The 22,530-nt window shown below is 36.2% G+C and overlaps 1 long non-coding RNA gene across 1 annotated transcript; it reads right to left on the reverse strand.

Annotated features, from left to right (window-relative positions):
- Positions 1-1,381: 1,381 nt before the first annotated feature.
- LOC116550413 lies at positions 1,382-22,284 on the reverse strand. The gene is made up of 2 exons (XR_004268394.1): positions 21,633-22,284; positions 1,382-3,530 (listed from the first exon to the last, which is right to left on the reverse strand). It is a non-coding gene; the product is annotated as an uncharacterized LOC116550413 (long non-coding RNA).
- Positions 22,285-22,530: the final 246 nt, after the last annotated feature.

Below are 22,530 nucleotides of genomic sequence, written 5' to 3' on the forward strand. Positions count from 1 at the left end.
CACTGGGCTGATTTTTTCACTGTAGAGATGAAGTCTTGCTATACTGCCTAGGCTGGTCTGGAACATAGGCGCAAGCATAGGCTCAAGTGATTCTCCCACCTTGATCTTCCAAAGTGCTGGGATTACAGGCATGAGCCACCACACTCAGCTTTCAGTGATCAAATCTGTGGGTGTCTGAAGTTTGCCCAGGTGAGGACCTGGGAATTTGATACTGCTCATATATACTGAAACAATATTTTGTCCTTCGTTGTGGACAAATCCAGATAATGTTAGAAAAGTTGATGCCGCACATAGTCATAATAGGGGTAAAACATTTTAACTGTGGTCACAATAGAGAAGGAAACTAATAATTGTCAAGCACTTACTAGTATCAGGCACTGTATTGCATGTTTCATATATTTCATCTCATTGAATTGTCAAAACCATCTTGTAAAGAGATCTTATTTCCTTTATATAAGTAAGAAAATTGAAGCTAAATTTAAGTAAGTTGATGAGAGCCAAAGAGAAATTAAGAAACTTGTTTAAGAAGGCACAGCTAGCCGGGCGCGGTGGCTCAAGCCTGTAATCCCAGCACTTTGGGAGGCCAAGGCAGGTGGATCACGAGGTCAAGAGATCGAGACCATCCTGGTCAACATGGTGAAACCCCGTCTCTATTAAAAATACAAAAAATTAGCTGGGCATGGTGGCGCGTGCCTGTAATCCCAGCTACTCAGGAGGCTGAGGCAGGAGAATTGCCTGAGCCCAGGAGGCGGACGTTGCGGTGAGCCGAGATCACGCCATTGCACTCCAGCCTGGGTAACAAGAGTGAAACTCCGTCTCAAAAAAAAAAAAAAAAAGGAAAGCACAGCTACTAAACAGCAGCTGGAAATAAACCGAGGTCACTGATTGGAAGTCTGTGATATTTCCACTATAGCCTTGCTCTGGAAAACCCTTTAGATCTTTTTACATCATCACTCAAACTTTTAGGTAAGGATTATGGTTCTACAAAAAGTTGAACAGCGAAGGAAGTCACCAGTACTGTCCCAGGAAGTGAGATCAAGGAGCAGAGTAATTAAAGGAAGATGACTCAGCTTCAATGATTATTCTGATCTTTTTTTTTTTTTTTCCAACTTGGTGAGTCATATATAACTTTGTTTTATGATGACTTGTATTAACTAGAACAATAAAATATTAATAAGCATATACAATTCCATAGAATAAGATCATCACAATGAAATGAGAAAAAAGAGACAGTTACAGAATATAATGATATTTTGGAGAAATATGTAGTTTCTGAAAATTTTCCTGTTTAAGTATGTAATTGTCCCTGTGTACAAATATCTAACCTTGGCACTGCTCTCTGTCAGTTTTCAATGAAGACTGAACTAAAAAATATGGAAGATGGTATTACCCAATTTTATTCTTTAAAGAAATATTATATGATGCATGGAAAATCCTATGCACCACATAAGACTTATTGTTTCTTTGGAAAGAATATGATGCAACTGAAGAACAGTCATATGTGAAAACACATTTAATAAAAGTGACACAATACCTCTGCTACAGGTTCCAAGCTCAGTATTTTATAAAGGATGATTACTCCTGAGAGAAGCAGGAAACCGCAGAATTTCTTCAAAAGTAAAAGTAGAGAATCCGATGGACTTTTAATTAATTATATAACTCCTGAAACAACAGTAAAATCCCCATAAACAATGTAGTTATACTCTAGGAAAGACTGAGGGTGATTCATGGAGGCTTTGATGGATAGGGTAGGAAAAATCAATCACTCATTATTAGGGGGTGATGATTCTTGGACACTTTAGATAGCATGGTGTTAAGCAATCAGCCTGTCTGGAATGGAATTAATATTTCTGCTCTGCTACTTACCAAATGTGTAACATTTTCAAGTTTATTGGAATTTTATATGCTTCAGTTTAGTAATGTAAAAAGTGAAAATAACAGTGAAACCTATCCCACAAAGTTATTGTAATGTTTAGATGAGTTAATAAACTAAAAATATTATCTGGAAAATAACAACCACTCCATGATTGTTAGATACTGTGACATCACCATCATCATCATCTTCATCATCATTTTAATGTTGTGGTTAATACCATTATGATCAACATTTTTCTGTTTTCTGCAACTTTCCCTTTGGGATTTCCATTTTGCTGAGACTTCTTAGCTATTTCATTCTTAGTCATTATTTTCCTTTTTAATTTTTCCATGTCTTTCCTTTCTTTCTCTCTCCCTTCCTTCCTCTCTCTTCTTTATAACTCTGTTTTTAAGTATAATATTTGATGCATATAAAATAATACTTATAACAGATTATAAGGTATAATAAGTAGTCATAAATCAGGCACTTCTATATCTACCACACAGTTTAGAAAATAGAGCATTACCAGCACACCTGGGAAGCCCTGGCTTGCCTTGTCCTGGTTCCATCATCATCTCCCTTCATTTCCCATAAATTCACTAATATCTTGAAGTTTTCATGATCACTATTTTTAAAATACACAAACATTTTTATCCCCTTTGGCTATATTTCTAATCGATGCACACTGTTTCATGTTGCATGTTTTAAAGCTTTGTGTAAGTAAAATTTCATTGTTTATAATCTTTCATGTCTTGTTTTCACCTCTATCTTGTGATTTCAATATGCCAATATTAACTGTATATCATTCATTTTTATTGCTTTCTAGCATTTCAATGTACAAATTCACCACAGTTCTTTTTATTAATTTTATTGCTGATAGGTCTTTTTGTAGCCCCTAATTCTATGCTGTCATCAACAGTATTTCTGTGAACATTCTTATATCTATTTGTTGGTTCACATGTTTGAGATTTCCCTTGGGATACAATCCTAAGAATGAATTGTTGGATAGTTGGGCATTCTCAACTTTACTAAATATTAATAATACTAGATTATTTTCTATGGTAACGATCATGGTCTACATCCCAACTAGCAATATATAAGAATTTGGTTACTCCAGAGACTCATTTGCACGAAATAATCTCTCTCTCTTTTTTATTTTGTCTGCCCAGCAAAAACTTAAAATGTAATCTACTTGGAATTCAGGACATAAGGGTCTATAACATTTTGGTGGTCCTGAAAAATGCATTGTTTTTTATCACAGTCAGTTAACAGTTTCTTCTTTAAATCTTCTAATCTTATTACAACTTTGGTAGAGGAGAACATTGAAAGTAATAGTTTGCAAAGCGTTTCAGTAACATAATTGGGCCTTACATGCTGACGAACCTTCAAAAAAAAAAGCTCTAACACAGTGAGCTATTACAGCTAGATGACTGAAAACATATCATCTCTTTTGACCTGAGATGTTGAAGATGTTGACATGCTAAAGGAGATGAAGATGTTGACAAGCTGAAGGAGATTCTCTTCTGGAAGGTTAGAGACCAAGGATACAGAGATTAAATTCCTCTGCCTTGGTATCTTGAGAATGGTATTGAGTCATACTGGCAGAGCTTGGTGTGGAGGCTGACTTGTCTCAGGCAGTTCGTGTTCTGTGGCTGTGCAATTCCAATGGTAAGAGCTAAAAAAATCAGATTAAATAATTTGCATTTTTTAAAAAAAACTATATGTACATACTTACATGTTTCTAATAATTAAATGCACAATGAAAAACAAATATATTTCACTATATTTAAGATCACTTTAGACAGAAATTCCCTTATTTTTCTATGTTAGAAGTATAAAGTTTGATACCATAAGCAAAATTTTGAGAGAGACTCTTTTGGTCTTTGATAATTGCAACATACAAAATTCCCAATGGAGAGGGTTTAGGTCTATCTTTTCTCTCTTTCTATATATATATTATATATATATATATGTACACACACACATATATATACACAAATACACATATATATATATACACACACATATAAATACATATATTTATATGTGTGTAGGGGGGTGGATAGATGTAGATTGCTTGGGAAGCAAGAAGTCTTGCAAAAATTGTCAGGCCCACAGAAATTCCATTTGGGCTGCCAAATTTGCATTAGTCCCGCCCACAGTTTGAAATGTCACCCCACCCTCTCTTTGCCATCTGCACCACCACCTACTGATTCCTATGTCTCTAGTCTTAGAGAACAGAAGCATCTGCCTATGACAGGCACATTCAGAATTGCCCCCAAACAGATTCAAATGAAAATCCAAAAGATTTATTAAAGCAGAGTATATATATATATATATATATATATACTGACTCTGTGTGTGTATATACATATATATACACACACACACACACACACACACACACACACACATACATATACATATATATACACATATATGTTTTTAGAGTCAAAGCTTTATGATGATAAGGTTTTCAGTCTAGTTTTTTTCCTGATTTCTACATTTATAAGCATAAAAAAGAGGATGTTTTTATGACAGATCTAAAATCACTTTGATAAATTAGTACATACAACCTCTGCAAATTTCTTCACTTGTTGCTAATTAAATGATGCAGCTATTTTTCTACTGCTTACTTGCCATTTATTAATTTATTCATCTAGTACACATTTTTGAGGCCATAAAGTGTTAGAGAATCAATACAATATGTTCACACTACTCCTGAAGACCATGACCTACTGAAGTGCTGTCTGATAAAAATATGATGTGTGGCACATAAGAAATATTTGATTTTCTAATGTCAGGTTAAAAAGAATAAGCAGAAAAAAGTAAAATAACTTTTACTCATATATGGTTAATTGTCCCTCAGTATCCATGGGAGCTTAGTTCCAGGACCTCCCACAGATACCAAAATCCACAGATGCTCAAGTTCCAAAGTATTTGCACATAACCTATGCATATCCTCCTATATACTTTTTTTTTTTAATTTATTTTTTAAACAGAGTTTTTCACTGTCACCCAGGCTGGAGTGTACTGGTGTGATTTCAGCTCACAGCAACCTCCACTACCTGGGCTCAAGCAATTGTCCTGCCTCAGCTACCCAAGTAGCTGAGATTATAGGCATGCACCACCATGCCTGGCTAAGTTTTCTATTTTTAGTGGAGACGGGGTTTTGCCATGTTGCCCAGTCTGGTCTTGAACTCCTGGCCTCAAATGATCCTCAGACTTTCACCTCTCAAAGTGCTGGGATTACAGGCCTGAGCCATTATGCCCAGCCTCTTCCTATACACTTTAAATTATGTCTATTTACTTATAAGACCTAACAGAATGTAAATGCCATGTAAATAGTTGCTATACTATGTTGTTTAAGGAACAATCTTAAGGAAAAAATGTCTGGACGTGTTCACTACAGATATTTTAGATCCACAGTTCATTAAATCCATGGATGTAGAACCCATGAATATGGAAGACTGACTATATTTATCTCAATATATATAAGATCTGATCATTTCAACATGGAACCAATATAAAAATTATTATTGTGATGCTTTATATTCTTTCTTTCTGGCAGTGTTTTGGAAATCCTGTTCATATTTTACAGTTATAGCACATCTCAGTTTGGATGTGATCCTTGCAAATGCTCATTACTCACATGTGGTTAGTGACTGCTATGTTGGACAGCACAGGTCTAGCAGATAGATGATATTCATTCACTCTTTCAGAGTGAGGCAAATGGCATGCAAATAAGTACTCAATCAAAGTGTGATGAGTGTGATGAGGGGGTGTTTACAGGGACACTAGTTAATCTTAGGAGACTAGAAAAGTTTTCCAGAAGGATTTTAGGCCAACGACTGATTGAGAAACAGGAGTTATACTTGCAAAATAGAGAAGCACCAGGAGAGAAGAAGGCAGTTTTCCAGACCAAGCAAGTATGTGCCACTTTAAGGTGCTGAAATAAGTCCAATATAGGAAAGCATATGCAACAGGTATGGCAATTAATTATATATAATTGATTGACATTCAAGATCAATGGGAATATGGAGAATGAAGGATGCTGGTATTAGAAAAGAAGGGAAAAAGTTTAACCAAGACTTGAAGAATGAATGGGAGTAATTGGTGGGTGCATCAGAGAGTTATAGAGGAATCAGATGAAGTTGGGCCTCCAAGGCCATAAGAGAGGCTTGGATATTATTGTGAATTCATTGTGAAACTATTATAAGGTTTAAGTAGCAAACAGATATGATATGGCTTTTACTGTAAAAGACCAGTTAAGAAGCTATTACAGTTATCCAGGCAAGAAATGATAGTGGCTTAAAGTGGACATAGTAGAGATGAGTGAAAACCAACCAGATTTTGAATATATTTTGAACTTAGAGATAGTCAAACTTGTTGAAATTATTAGCCTAAGAGTAAAGTCAAAGCTGATGCCAAAGAATGTGAGCTGAACCATTGGCCAAAGTGAACATTTATTGAGATAGACAAGAAAGGAGAAGGAGTAGGTTTGGAGGGAGAAATAGAACAAGATTTCTATTTTAGGTATGCCAACTGATGCAGTATGTGAATCTTAAGACTTCAATTTGTCATCCAAGTAGAAATATTGATCAGGCAATTGGGTATGGTTTTGAACTCAAAAGTGAGATATACGAGTGGGCATTGTGGCCCATGCCTGTAATCCCAGCTCTTTGGGAGTCTGAGGTGGGCAGATCACTTGAGGCCAGGAGTTCAAGACCAGCCTGACAACATGGCAGTACCCCATCTCTACTAAAAATACAAAAATTAGGCAGGCGTGGTGGTGAGTACCTGTAATTCTAGCTACTTGGGAGTCTGAGAGTCTGAGGCACAAGACTTGCTTTGAACTTGGGAGGCAGAGGTTGCAGGGAGCCAATATCATGCCACTGCACTCCAGCCTGGCTGACAGACAGAGCAAGACTCTGTTTAAAAAAAAAAAAGTCAGATACATATTCGTGGCACAGGTTAGAGTATACCTCAGGTTTATTTATGCACTGTCCTCTGGATTCTTGCTGGCTCTCATGGCCTTGCGAGTTCTCTTATCATGTTTCTAAAGAGACGGGATTTAACCCTTTATGGCATCATGCTGAAACCCTCTAAAGCTCTTCATTCCAGACATTTGAACTCCCATTGTGAAAGACTTCAACCTCTCTGACTTTCACATCAACCTTCCATTTCCCCAAGCCACCTCCTTCGGTGCTGGGGGGATCACATGGAAGCCTTTCCAATAATCTTTCAACTGCTTCGAGAATCTCTCCCTGCTGCCTACCCCAGAAACTTCTCTAACCCATCTCTCTCAACAGGTGGGAAGACTCATTTTCTTGGTTTCTTTACTTTGTTGCAGATCTGAGCACATCAGGAGGGCAGCCTGGGATCTTAGTATGCCAATGACAGTTTAAAAAATTTAGAAAATTCTTTTCTTTTTCAAAACTACCTGGAGTCTAGAAAATTGTCTTGCAAGACACTAAAAAATATCCTTCTTTTGTTCTGTAGAACACTTCTGAGCAGGCACTTCTTTCTCTTTCTTTTAACAACCCTAAGCCCCTACAAAGAAAATACTTGATTGGGAGAAGACTACATGGCATAGAAAGATGAAAGAGAAAAGCATATTAACATAGTTTAAAGGATTCTTATACCTATTGCATGTGCAAGGATGTGTGAAAAAATTAAATTCTTTTAAACACACTATAGGCTTCTTCAGACATTGATTTTGTCTCATTTATTCATTGATTTCAAAATATCTACAGGCTGGGTGAAGTGGCTCATGCATGTGATCCCAGCACTTTGGGAAGCCAGGGCAGGCGGATTGCCTGAGGTCAGGAGTTTGAGACTGGCTTGGCCAACATGGTGAAACCCCATCTCCAATAAATATATATATATATTTAAAAAAATTAGCTGGGTGTGGTCATCCGTGCCTGTAATACCAGCTACTCAGGAGGCTGAGGCAGGAGAATTGCTTGAACTCAGCAGGCAGAGGTTTCAGTGAAATGAGATCACGCCACTGTACTTCAGCCTGGGTAACAAGAGTAAAACTCTACCTCAAAGAAAAATAAATAAACAAATAAAAATAAAAATATCTACTGAGCACCTACTAGGCCCAAGTGCTATATTCTGAGTGCTGCATATATAGTGATGAACAAGACAGTTAAGGTCCCTGGCCTCAATGAGAAAAGTGCTAAGAAGAAAAAAAAATAAGACAATGGGCTAGCGAATATAGCAGTAAGGATGCTTTCTTTCTCAAGTTACAGAAAAAAAATAACAAAAATTTTACTCAATGAGGATATCAATTATTTCATACAACATAAAGTTTGGGGCTAGAAGAGTTCCAGGATAATGAATTCAAGAATTAATTTACTTTATCATTTTCAGAAATTCTGCTTTGCCATTTCCAACATGTTGGCCAGTCCTTTTTGCTTGGATATCTTGAGGACTCCAAAACAGCAGAGTCTCAGGGGTCATTTTCAGACAATGATATCCTGGCAATAGGAAAGGCAGCATTCTTTTTAAACAGGGAGATACATTTTTCTAGAAGTGCAATGTCCTGGCCCCCACTCAAAATTTCCTCTGTATTATATATGTTTATTCCTAAACCAATCAATTGTTAATAGTCTGAGGTGATGATGAATGCCTTAAAATAATCAAGTATCTTGGCCGGGTGTGGGTGGCTCATGCCTGTAATTCCAGCACTTTGGGAGGCTGAGGCAGACGAATCACTTGAGTTTGGGAGTTGGAGACCAGCCTGGCCAACACAGTGAAACTCCATTTCTACTAAAAATATGAAAATCAGCTGGTTGTGGTGGCACTTGATTGTAATCCCAGCTACTCTGGAGGCTGAAGCAGGAGAATCACTTGAACCCTGGAAGTAGTGGGGTATGTCGGGGGGGGAGCAGCAGTGAGCTGAAATCATGCCACTGTACTCCAGCTTGGTGACAGAGCAAGACTCGGTCTAAAAACAATAATAACAATAAAAACAAACATACAAAAACCATCAAGCATCTTCATTTGGGGTTAGAAAGGGTGCAGTCTCCCTTGAAGATCTTGTTTTTCTAGGGGATGTGAATAATATCAAGGTCCTATCATCAAATAGCGGCTGTAGAATAAGCAACAAAAAGTGTCTGCTACAGTGAGTGACTGAATTGGAAGGAGTGGGAGATCTGAGAAATCTCTCTGAGATAAAATTGAACCAAGATCTAACTGATGAGAAAGACACAGCCATACAGCAATCTGGGGGAAGAATATTCCAGGCAAAGTGAAGAGCAAATGAAATGGATCCAAGATGGGGAAAAGTTTGATGTGCTTGAGGAAATAAAAAAGACAGTGTGGATGAAGTTCAGAGAATATTTGGGAAAGTGGAATTTAAAAAAAAAGGAGGGACCCAGAAGCAAGTACTAGCTAAGTCTACATAGCCTTGTAAGCCATTGTAGGAAGCTGAGTTTTATTCTGTTGAAACTTAGACGTCATTGGAAAATTTTTAAGCTGGAGATCTTTTTTTTTTGAGACAGGATATCACTGCAAAACAGACTGAAGTGCAGTAGTACAATCGTAGCTCACTGCAGCCTTGAATTCCTGGGTTCAAGCAATCCACCTGTTATTCAGCCTCCCAAATCTGGTATTACAGGCATGAGCCACCGTGCCCATCTAAGCCTAAACAAATGTTAAGCCATTTAAAAACATTCACTTTGGTTGCCATGTAGGGATGAGCCACAGTGAGGCAAAAATAAAAACACTTAAGAAACAAATATAATAGAACAGGCAAAAAAATCATAATAGCTAGTACAAAAACACTGTATTAAAGATGGCAAGGAAATGCCAGGTATATGTTGGGGTATTGCTGACATGACCTACCAATGGATTGTCAAGGATATAAAAAAGACAGAAATAAAACATAACAACATCTGCATTTGGGGCCTGAGCAATTGAGCTGATATTTGTACTGGTAACTGAAATGAAAACTTCTTGAGGAGAAGCTGATTTTGTTGAGCTGAAGAAAATCAAGAATTCTGTTTTGAACATGTTGAGTTTGACATTCTGAGTACATCCTAGGAGAAACAGGAATACAGAATTGGCCAGTGATCTGGACAGGATTTTCAGCCACAGAGACATTCGGGTAATTATAATATGGATTAGATTTTAATATGTGGGACTAGATAAGACCATATAGAAAAAAGTAGATGGAGAAGAACTTCATCGAAGGACAAGCTAAAATTTACAGTTTTGTCCTACGAATCAAGATTAGCAAAGTATCCTAGAGAGAAACTACCAATAAGGTAAGAGAAAAGCCAGGATACTGGAGCATCTTGGAAATCAAGAGAAGGAAGTGTTACAAGATGGGGAGGCAGTCAACTGGTCAGTGCTGCTGAGTGATGGAATGAGAAACAGACATAGGATTGACCACTGGCTTTGGCAAAATGGAAGTTGTCAAAGACTTTGATAATAGCCTTTAACTTAGTGAACTCTATGTAAATATTTGCGGAGTTAAAATGCTATTCTGGTCTGTCTTGCTATTTATTTTTTAATCTCACCCCTTTCCCAAATTCCAATTATGATAAATATCTAAAATGTAAACATTTTTAGTACAGCATAATACATATTTGCTTTAATATGACCTTGATGATTAACCATTCTTAAAAATACTGGATTTAACATATTGTTGGGCGTAATTCTCCAAAGGTCTCTGTACACCTTGCTAGCAGAGGAACTTACAGCCTTTATTCTGAACTCTTCCTAAAAATGTTTGGATAGGGAACAATCTGAAAGATGGAGATGGTATCTTCCTCTGGAGCAAAGACATGTTTGTTTATTTTCTTGTATAAATACATATGATGTATTCTGTGTATGGGGGACAGGCCAGTCAAGCTTATTATCTATTAGAATCTGTTTCCTAAGCTCAGAATTCTCTCCAGTAATGTAACCCACTACATGTATGGATAGCATCTGTCCCTTTTCTAATCTGTCTGTGGGAACTAGAGTACAGGCCTAAATGATAATACTCTGGAATCAGCTAATACAATGAGTAATAAACTTCTTTTTCTCTGACCTAGAAGTCTCATGTCTTCTGCTAGCAACCAAAAATTGTGGCAGGCCAGCTTGATAGCTTGCAAGTACAATAAAATTTCCCATTCTTGGCAGTACTTGACACAGAAATGTACCTCAGTGGTCTAAGCTAAAGATAATGAAAACAATTATTTATTTTTAGTTTATAATATTTAGTCCCCATAATTATTCCATTACATAGTTTTTTGTTGTTGTTCTATGACAACTTATAAACATTGCACACTTTCAAGCCTTACCTAAATGACGTTGCCTGCTATTTCCACTAGGAAAAGGGGCTGTTCATCATAGACATTTGGTATAAAGGGGTATCTTGAACAGACAGAGTGAATATTATAACATATCTAAAGATCTCCACAGATTCTATCAAACTTTACAGTTCACATTCTACTTTTTTTTGGAACTAGAAATGGAGATGGAATTATGATGTTTTGAAGTTGATACATTAGTTTCTGTGAAAAAGAAAAAATAAGTACTGCCATTGTGTTGTAACAAATATTGCTTCAATAATACATGATGGTTTAATTTATCCTTCTTCACACACTCAGAATAATAAATTACAGAGCTAGAAGAACCTCGGAGAGCATGATTTCTAACACCTACTGCTACATATGAAGAATGGAAAACTGAAGCATTAGTTGCTTGGTTAGTTATATTAGTAACTTGTTAGTCCTACTACCAGGATTAAATTTAGACTTCTGATAGTCAGCTAATTTTTCCTGTCCTTTCCATGATGTTTTATATACTTATTCCCTCTGACCTCTATCTTATGTTAATCCCTTAGTGCCAAGAAGGAGGAATGTTCTGAAAAACAATGTGTAGTGGCAAGAGGAATAACGTGGCAGGTAAATGAGACAAAAAGGGTGAAGTTTATAGCTGAGGCTCCTCAGTCACCGATGGCCAGCTATTGCCAGCAAATTCTATTAAAAACAAACAAAAAATCCAAACTGGAATTTCTAAATCTACTCGCTTAAAAAACATCTCGTCGGCTAGAAATTCAGAGAAATTGTTATGAGCAAGTCATCAACAAATTAGCAATGCCAGACACAGTTGCAACATCCATTATTCTTTAAATTAATTCCCCCAGCAGGTCAACTGAAAGAATAAATCACATGAGTCATTTGTCATTAAGTAGGACAAAAGCTCAGGAGTTTGATTTTATATATATAGTTTTTTCCTTTGCAACATATTTTAAGGCATTAAATAGACATAGAATAAGAATCCTTCTGCAACTAGACATACAGCAATACTTTTTAACGGATTATAAACCAATTTTAGATTTCATCCAGTTTGTTTATGTTTAATTTTTCCTGCAGAGAAGGTATAAATTTAAAATTTATCTTAAACACAGTAACCATCTTATTTGTTTATTTAATAGTCTAAGATTGATTATATTTCTTCTTTTAAACCTATTAAAAAGTGAACAAACTTCCATTTCATTTTTTCCTTTTATGTGTAATCTTGTTTACAACCCTATGTTTGTTGAGCCAGCTTGATTTTAAGAGTGATTGATTCCTATCTCCAACCAACCTTGAGAATTTTGTTTAAATCAACTCCAATGAGCTTCTGATTTTCCTCTTACTTAAGGGCTATAAAGCTGCACTGCCTAATCAGTAACAGGATTTATATCTACCAAGTTCTTGATATTTAGCTGGTAACTGGGAAGTTTATTCACTGCCATCTAAGTGGTGAGAATTATTTTTACCTACATCAATCATTTCTATGGTTAAATGAGAAGCAACAGCGTGGAGAGTCTGAGCACAGCAGTTAACAGCTGTTAAGACAGAGACTTTTTTTTTGCTTTAAATTTGCCTCAGCATTATGTCCTAGTGCTGGTTAAGCCACTTCTGATGCTCTAAAGGGTTATAAGACTTTTACATGGACTTAAATGTGTGTAGTTATGAAATCATTGGCAAACAAAAAAATCTTTTTTATTGAAACCAACATATATTTAAACTCATCTTGATTCATATAAGCAAACAGCTTATCTTTTAAAAATACGCAGAAAAATTGCCAGGTTGCATATAACAGAAATGGAGTATATATTAACATGCTTTTTCCTAAATATGCCCGCAGATGCCAGTTATGATTTAATATGTGGGATTCAGTTTCATGGCACAGCTAAATTTAGATATAGCGCTGCCATGAAACTGAATCCCACATGTTCATGAAGAGACAAACATGCCAAAAAAGACTTCTCATGAAGAGGTAGTCTATTAAAGTGAATCTCTCTAAGGTTACTATACATTACCTTTGTTTCTTAAGAGCTGTGACCAAAAGTAGAGTGTTCTGTTTTGTGACCACTGTGAGCTTAATTCAAAGGCTTGTTCACTCTATTATTGGTCTTGTAGTGTCTCCTGCTTCCATGATTGTATTTTGCTGTCTCTCTCTAAGGCAGTCGTACGTGCATGTCATTTCTTTGTTACTGAATATAAGTGAAAATGTCGTAATATTATTCTTCTGAATTTCTTTAGGGAAATTTTAACTCACTGCTTCAGTTTTTATACCCTTACTGCCTTCTCAGCTGCTGTGATTCACTCATGTTGGCTTTATGTCATTATAGAACCAATAAAAAAATTGTGACAGCATTATCACTAAGTGATGTTGTGTATTTGTCTTTATATTTTTATATTTCTTGATATTACTTGCTGGCATTACATTGCAGTCAAGTCAAGAAGGGTATTGAATTGTTAAATTATGGTTAATCATATCACTAAAATGTTAATAAATAGCTAAACATATAGCACTTAATCGAAACATCGCTATTCACTTATGGAAATTCATGTAAGTGCTTTTTCAAAATTAAATGACCCAAGGAATTCACCAAAGTGGGAGTTATAAAGTTATCTTAGCAAACCTGTTTTCAATTTAATAGATTAACTGTCCTCAACAACTTGCTTTATAAACATAGCTTAAGTTATTTGCAATAAACTAAAATATAGACAAAATCACATTTACCTATTTTTTTGAATTTACTCACCAATATGAATTTCTTTTCAAATGTAAGGAAAATTATCATTACAATCTATAATTTGCATGTAGACATTCTATTTCTATTACCTATACTGTTATAATTGGCCTCTTCTCTTCAATTCTCACTTGATAGTCTGTCCTAAACATAGCCGTAAAAATAATTTTCTTAAATTTCAGGTCTTATGTCATTATTCTATTGCGAAACATTCAGTGGCCCCCAATTTTCCTTTAGACCAAGGATAAACAGGTGTTCAGAATCCTTCACATTCTGGATTCTACCTTCTTTGCAAAACTTATCCCTTTTTATCTACATTCATGGATTCTAACACTTAGCAGAATTAAATTGTATGATATTTATTTGGTGTTTTGGACAGAAACACATTCAACTATTTTAATTAAAATTCATCTTATTTAAATAATATCGTTTAAATTATTTAACTATGCTATGGACTTAAAGGTGTCACAAAGTCCTTTTTAATTTGATATACATTTTTTGATCACTGACTGAGAAATTCTGATTTCTGAGCTCAGAAAGTTGTCACTTACTTGATATCACATAAGTGGCAAAGTCAGAAATAGAATCTTCATCTTCTGATATTTAGTCCAGTGGGTTTGGCTTCTAGTGGCTTTGGTTTTTTCCATATTACCAAGCTGCTTCAATATCATGTTATCTTTCAGCAAGATCCATATTATTGTTATTACATAAAAAGAAAAGACAGGCAAATAATAAAAGTATAATTCTAGTTATTATATAGATATTAAATATTAAATCATTAAGTAATAATGATATAATAACTATATTAATATAACTTTTACAAAATAGAAAAAGCAACTATGAAAACTGAGATAAAATACATGAGTCGATTCTTTTGGTACCTGGAACAATATTATATATACCATTTAGACATGACAAAAAATTGAAAACACTGTGATATATTGTGATAGTTTAGGAAACAGGATATTCATACATGTAATAATGTCATATTATTAGGGAATTTAAAAATTATATAAATCTACGATAGCATCCAGAAATGAAAGTAACCAAAAATGGGTATAAATTGCAAGATTGCATTTTTTTCTTGAGACAGGGTGTCACTTTGTCACCCAGACTGGAGCATAATGGAATAATCACAGTTCACTGCAGCCTCTACCTCCTGGGCTCAAACAATTCTCTCACCTCAGCCTCTCAAGAAGCTGAGACTACAGGCATTTCCCCCCACATCCCACTAATTTTTGTATCTTTTTTATAGACATGGAGTCTCATTATGTCACCCAGGCTGGTCTCCATCTCCAGAGCACTGAGATTACAGTCTTGAGCAACCGTGCCCAGCCCCAAAATTGCATCTTAATAGATGACAGCTTGATAACGTTAAACTATCAGCAGAAGTAAACTACTTCTAAATAATTGAAGTAAAAATTCTTCCAGTGTAGTAGACCCTCTGTATCAGGAGTTTCCATATCCATGGATATGGAAGGCTGACTGTACTAGGCAATTTTATATGAGGAACTTGAGCATCCATGGATTTTGAACTCTGCAGGAGGTCCTGGAACCAATCCCCTGCAGATGCCAAGGGGTGATTGTGTCTATGCTGCAAGACTTGAAATCCTGGCTGCACCACTTGTTGGCATGAGATCTTGAGTAAGTTACTGAATCTTTCTGTTCCTCAGTTTCTTTATCTATAGAATCAAGATAAATAGAACTTACCTCATAGATTTGTTTTGAGGATTGAATGATTTTATTCATATTGTACATTCCAAATAGTTCTGGGCACATTTAAGGAGTTCCTTTATGTTATATACTTTGAACAGTATCTGCTTCAATAATGTTAGCCATCATCATCATGGTCATCAATACACTAATCATCAAAAACAATAATAAAAAGCCTATGAAGTGAATACTTGTAAAATTTAGAAAGGAAGCATATTCATGGAAGAGTATACATTTTCTGACAGCGGTTTCAGGTTAAAAGTAAAAGAACCAAGGGATATCTAGCTGCATCAGCTTAATAAAGTCGATTTAAATAAATCTAATTAATGGCTAAAATGGAGACACCAAAGAAGCCAGTGAGCCTTTGTGACACTTAAGAAACTTGGGATTTATTATAATCAATTTAAACATTCTTCATAAGTGAATTGCCAGAAAATTTATATTGTCACCAAGTGTATGGTTATGCTTTTTTTTTTGAGACAGAGTCTTGCTCTGTCACTCAGGATGAGTGCAGCTGTGTGATCTCGGCTAACTGCAACCTCCACCTCCCAGGTTCAAGCAATTCTCCCTGCTTCAGTCTCCCGAGTAGCTGGTATTACAGATATGGGACACCACTACTGGCTAATTTTGGAATTTGTAGTAGAGGTGGGGTTTCACACCTTGACCTCCCAAAGTGCTGCGATTACAGGTGTGATGAGCCACTGAGTCTGGCCCTGGTTATGCTTAAATTATAGATATCATACATTTAAAATAAGTATTGTTTTGCTTTTTATAATTAAATCTATTAGATTTATCTAAACAATAATAAATAATCATATTAACTAAAACATAATATAGACTTAGCTTTTGGTTTATTTTCGAATCACTCACTTTAAAAATAGCAAAATAGTTGCCATGTTAAAGATGTAGAAGAGCTGTGATTTCTGGTTAGTTGGCTAAAATCAAATAATCAACTCATCTCTGGTTATAAATTGTCTCATAGAATAAGTATGGGTATTTTTCTTAAAGTAAAATTCTGTGAAGATAAATAATGTTTTTAAATGTAATAAATTGTCACATATTGATTAAATGAAGTGTTTTACAGAAATATTTTCACATGAAATTGTGGCTATGTTTCTCAGTTCACCCTCTAGTGGCCTTATGCCAATACTGCATTTTCCCTTTTCAGTCATTTCATAGTTGGTTTTACTTTCTTTGGTTTACATTTGTTTTACAGCTTAACGCTAAATGACTTAATCACATCTCTAAATTAATGCATTGTAGTTGTTTAGTTTGTGCTAAAATACTATTCTTAAAATGATAGAGAATAATGGGTTTATTTTATTGTTTTTATGATGTTAATAGACTCAAGTGACACATTCTGTCTCCTACTTAATCTTTTCTATTAAGGTACTTTTGTTAAGGGTTCCATATCTCCCAAATGTGCTCTAAAGATCCTCATGGGGGGAAAATGTAATTGACAGTCTTTTGAATCTCATTGATTTACACTCTTTTCTCATCTGTAAACCAATTTTAAAATCATAATAAAGTGGTAAAAGATTATGGACCTGACAAAAGGAGGATAAACACACATTTTACTAATCATAGCAGGAAGCTTGAAATACACATCAGCTTTCTACAAGATGGTGAAAGAGGAAAAGCATGCTATTTTTGTTTTTTAAAAAATTTTGTTCTAAAGGTCAATCGTTTGTGTTAATATGATACTGCAAAATTTTCGCCAAAATGTGAGGTAAGCAAACAATAAATACTCTTACCTAAATTACATGGATCCCTGGCAACAGCAATGGATACTTATAAAAAACAACTATCCAAGTAACAAGTAACTTTTCATTAAGACCCATTATGGAGAATATCAGTCTGCAAGAAAATTTTTCATTTCACAAGTAACACTTTTTTCCCCAATAATATTTTGGGAAGTCTAAATTTAAGCATTTACTATTTATTATTTATTTATTTTAGAGACAGGGTCTTTCTCTGTCACCCAGGTTGGAGTGCAGTGGCACCATCATAGCTCACTGTAGCCTTGAACTCCTGGATTTAAGTGAGCCTTCTGCCTCAGCCTCCAAAAGTCCTGGGATTACAGGCATGAACCACTGCACCTGGCCACATTTACTATTTGTCAGCATCATTGATAACTACATTTTTGAATCAGTTTATCTTCTATCATGCATGCACATGTTTGTTATTTTCCCATTGAGACTAAAGTTTTCCCTGTCTTCAATTAATAGACGAGAAGTGATAGGTTTGATGTTTTCTTCGTTTTCTCATGTGGTGTGTTTGCTATTCTGACTAAAAGAAAATTAAACATTGCCTACAGATTGTACAATTATTGTACAATAAAAAAACTTGGAAACTACACAGATTTTTGAAGCAAATTTAATCACATAGAAGACTATATGTATTATTCCATGTTTGTTTATGTGTCACAGAACTAACATATGGCCAAGAAAAAAATATACAATTTTTGAAATTAGTGGATTTTTCATTAATTTGGATGTATATTTAATAAGAGTTTAAACAGATAAGACCTTTGCTCCCAGGAATCTTCTTTCTATTCTTCTAAAAGATATTAAATAAATAATAATACACATAAATATATGACTACAAATATCTGCAGTGAAGAAAAAAGAATATAATGAAGATCAGAACAGGAGTATGTGACTTAGATTTTGGCATGTAGGAAAGACTTTGCTGAGGAAATAATATTTAAGCTGAAACCTGAAAGATAATTTAGAGTTAGCCAGATGGAAAGTTGGGAACAAGCTTCCCAGGCAGGAGAACTGTATGCTTAAAAATTCTAAGGTGGAAAACAGCTAAAAAGTGAATTGCCAAGTAGCATTTACTATAATTCTGTATACTACAAAGCTATACTTATGCTCTTTTCCTTTGGGCATTTTCTGGTCTACAGAAAAACTTGTATTATCAAATACTTTATTCATAATAAATATCTGTTAACTGTGTATCTCAGTAGATAAAAATTATGATCAGCACACATCTATATATATATACACATATACATGGAATACGCATGGCTAATTACTCTTAGAACACTTTCAACAATTTTTTTATTCCTTAGGAAAAGAATGCTATTGACCTATTTTGCATATAATAACTTTCAAAAGGATCTCAGCAGTAGGCTTCTCTCTCTCTCTCTCTCTCTCTCTCTCTCTCTTCTTTTTTCCTGTTTTTGAGACAGGGTTTTGCTCTGTTGTCCAGGCTGAAGCGCAGTAGCCCAAACATGGCTTACTGCTGCCTTGAACTCCCAGGCTTAACCTATCCTCTCGCCTTGGCCTCTCAAGCAGCTGGGACTAGAGGCATATGATACCATGTCTGGCTAATGTCTATATTTTTTATAGAGATGGGGTTTCACCATGTTGCCCAGGCTGGTCTCCAACTCCTGGTCTGAAGGGATCTGTCTGCCTTGGCCTCCTAAAGTGCTGGGATTACAAGTGTGAACCACCACGCTGGCCAAGACTATGTCTTATAGATAGTACTTTTTTTTGGACAGGGTCTCACTCCATCACCCAGGGTTGAATGCAATGGCACAATCATAGTTTATTGTAACCTTGAACTCTTGGGCTCAAGCAATCCTCTCACCTAAAGCTTCCCAGTAGCTATGACTCTGGGCATGTTCCACCACCCCCAGGTAAATTTTAAATTCTTGGTAGAGATGAGGTTTCATTGCATTGCTCAGGCTGATCTCAAACTCTTCACTTCCAGTGATGTTCCCACCTTGGACTCCCAAAGCATTGGGATTACAGGGATGAGTTACCCTCCAGCCTATATTGTACTCTAGGCTGTCTAGGGAATTAATCTGGAATTTTTTTTTTTTTTTTTGAGATGGAGTCTCACTCTGTCACCCAGGCTGGAGTACAGTGGTGAGATCTTGGCTGACTGCAATCTCTGCCACCCAGGTTCAAGCTATTCTCCTGCCTCAGCCTCCTGAGTAGCTGGAATCACAGATGCGTGCCACCACGCCTAGCTAATTTTGTACATTTTTAGTAGAGATGGGATTTTACCATGCCAGGATGGACTCGATCTCCTGGCCTCATGATCCGCTCGCCTCGGCCTCCAAAGTGTTGGGATTACAGGCGTGAGCCACCGCACCTGGCCTCAGAGCTGAGTAGGTGGGATTTTTTGTTGTTGTTGTTGTTGTTTGTTGTTTACTTTTCCCCCTCTGTTCACTATTAAAGTATAGGACATTAATGATTTAGTAAAAATGAAAAAAAAATGCTTGTAACTTTATTACCTGATGTGATGGTTAACACTGAGCATCTACTTGACTGGATTAAAGGATGCAAAGTATTATTCCTGGGTGTGTCTGTGAGGGTGTTACCAAAGCAGATTAACATTTGAGTCAGTGGGCTGGGAAAGGCAGACCCAACCTTAATCTGGGTGGGCACCATCTAATCTGCTGTAGGTGGGAGCAGAATAAAAGCAGGCAGAAGAACGTGAAAACACTAGACTGGCTTAGCCTCCCAGCCTATATCTTTCTCCCGTGCTGGATACTTTCTGCCCTCAAACATTGGACTCCAAGTTCTTTAGCTTTGGGACTTGAACTGGCGTCCTTGCCCCTCAGCTTGTAGACGGCCTATTGTGGGACCTGGTGATTGTATGAGTTAACACTCCTTAATAAATTCCCCTTTATATATACATCTTTCCTATTAGTTTTGTCCCTCTAGAGAACCCTGACTAATACGTCTGGCTAAAGTAACAACCTCAGCTATTATTTTTTAACACTTCCCTGTAAGACTTGAAGTATAAGGCCAGACAAATTCTCAAGATGGCGAACCACCAACCTGGAATCTTAGGAGTGACATCCTCAAAAATTTTTAGAAGCAGATGATTGCTCAGTGACCAGCCCATTCCTTCTCACCTCTTAAAAAAAATCAAAATATAAACCAGAGTTTGTTTATCTGATCCTTTATACAAGATACACTATAAGTAAGGGTAAAACCTATGTCCTGGTCTTGTTTTACACCTGTTGTCATAGCTTAATTTTTAATGATATTCACTTTGACTTTCAAAAGTGTTCCAGTTTAAGACAATAAATTATATTGTCATTTTGCCTATAAAATCCTCAGTATAACCTATTAACAATAGCATGTCATACTGAAACCACCTAACCACTATTAGAAGTTGCCCAGTACCAGACAGTGTTTTAGTTGTAAGGCATAGAAACTCTTTGTGGAACACATAAGCAAAAATGGATTTCCTGGAGACATATAGGACAACTAGCTGTATGAAGATAAAACTGAAGAACTAGTATACCAGTGCACTGAAATGAGAATGGCACCTGCTAATAGAAACTATTGAATGGCCTCTTTAGGGTACCACAAATTGAGATATTTTGCCTCAGAGTTTCATTGTTTGTATCATTCTGCTAAGGTATGAAATTCTAAAGACAAGCAGTTTGATTGATCTTGGGTCAAGTGTTCCTCTCTCTTTTGAGACGGAGTCTTGCCCTGTTGCCCAGGTTGGAGTGCAATGGCATGCGATCTCTGTTCACAGCAAACTCTGCCTCCATGTTCGACCAATTGTCCTGCCTCAGCCTCCCAAATAGCTGTGATTGCAGGCACCCACCACTACGCCCAGCTAATTTTTGTACTTTTAGTTGAGACTGGGTTTCACTGTGTTAGCCAGGCTGGTCTTGTACTCTTGACCTCGTGATCTGCCTGCCTCGGCCTCTTAAAGTGCCGGGATTACAGGCGTGAGCCACTGCACCTGGCCAAGTGTTCCTCTTGATGATAGGGAAGTTAAAGTACTTTAACTGGCAGTTCTACCAAATGATATTCAATGGGAAAAGTGAAACGGGATTGAAGTAGAAGGAAAGGATGCTGGGCAGGAAAACCACAAAGGTTCACCATCTATCGTCAGGGAGTATTGAGGACTCATCTCAGGGGAGGTTTCAACTGACCTGTATGATACAGTACAGTTGAGAAATCCTCTTTTAGAGTTTGAGTTCATTCTTAAGACATAGGAAGACTTTTATATCATCATTTAAACCAATTGTTTAAAATTTCTACATCAACTTACTTTTGTAAAATCTCTCTTCAGGTAAGAGGCATATGATGAACAACTGCTGTTTTCAGGTAAACAAGTTCATCCACTTTCAACTCCTCCACATCTTGTTTCTGTTTGGATTTGAAGATGTGCTAACCAAGGAAACACATGAGAATATTAAAACAATGTTTCAGATCCATACTTCTCAATCTGGCATCGTTTAATATTCTCCACAACTAAACCCAACCCTATTTTTCCAGCTCTATCCCACCTACTCAGATATCCTGGGAAATACATCTACTCATCAATTCTAAACATGCACAATGTTTTCGTAATCCACCTGCCTTGGCCTCCCAAAATGCTGGGATTACAAGTGTAAGCCACCGCGCCTGGCCCCACAATGTTTTCTTGATCCTTTGCCTTTGTCAAAACCACCCTTTCCTTATCATATTCAATTGTTACGTATCCTTCAAGGGCCAGCTCATCTTATACTTACAGTGAACAAATTTATTTTGCTTTCATAGGTCAGAAAGATCTATCTTATGTTGTAACTCTGCCTGGCTATTTCACTGTTTTGCATAAATTATATTTCATGTGAATATGCCTTATACTTCGTACAATATCATACATTTCTTAAGAAGCAGAAATTATTTATCATAATTTTTTATATCCACAGCAGTGTGCCTTGAGATTTGTTAACTATGAGTCTAAGTTTTAAGTAGCAGTGACCAACTTCTACAGTTAAACCCAAATAATTGCTATGCTCTCTGCTTAAAAAAAAAGTTAAAAATAACTTTCGTACTATCTTTAATAAGTTTATTTGAGAAAGTTTCCACACCTTTAAATAGCACTGGGATCTTAGCCAGTTAGACCAATTAGGTCATATCCATTTACAGATTCAGAATGAGTGCACTCTTGTTGCATTACTCTA

This window comes from Sapajus apella, unplaced genomic scaffold (assembly GCF_009761245.1).
Source record: "Sapajus apella isolate SASKATOON/1434 unplaced genomic scaffold, GSC_monkey_1.0 scaffold7, whole genome shotgun sequence".
In the NCBI taxonomy this organism is placed as follows: Eukaryota; Metazoa; Chordata; class Mammalia; order Primates; family Cebidae; genus Sapajus; species Sapajus apella.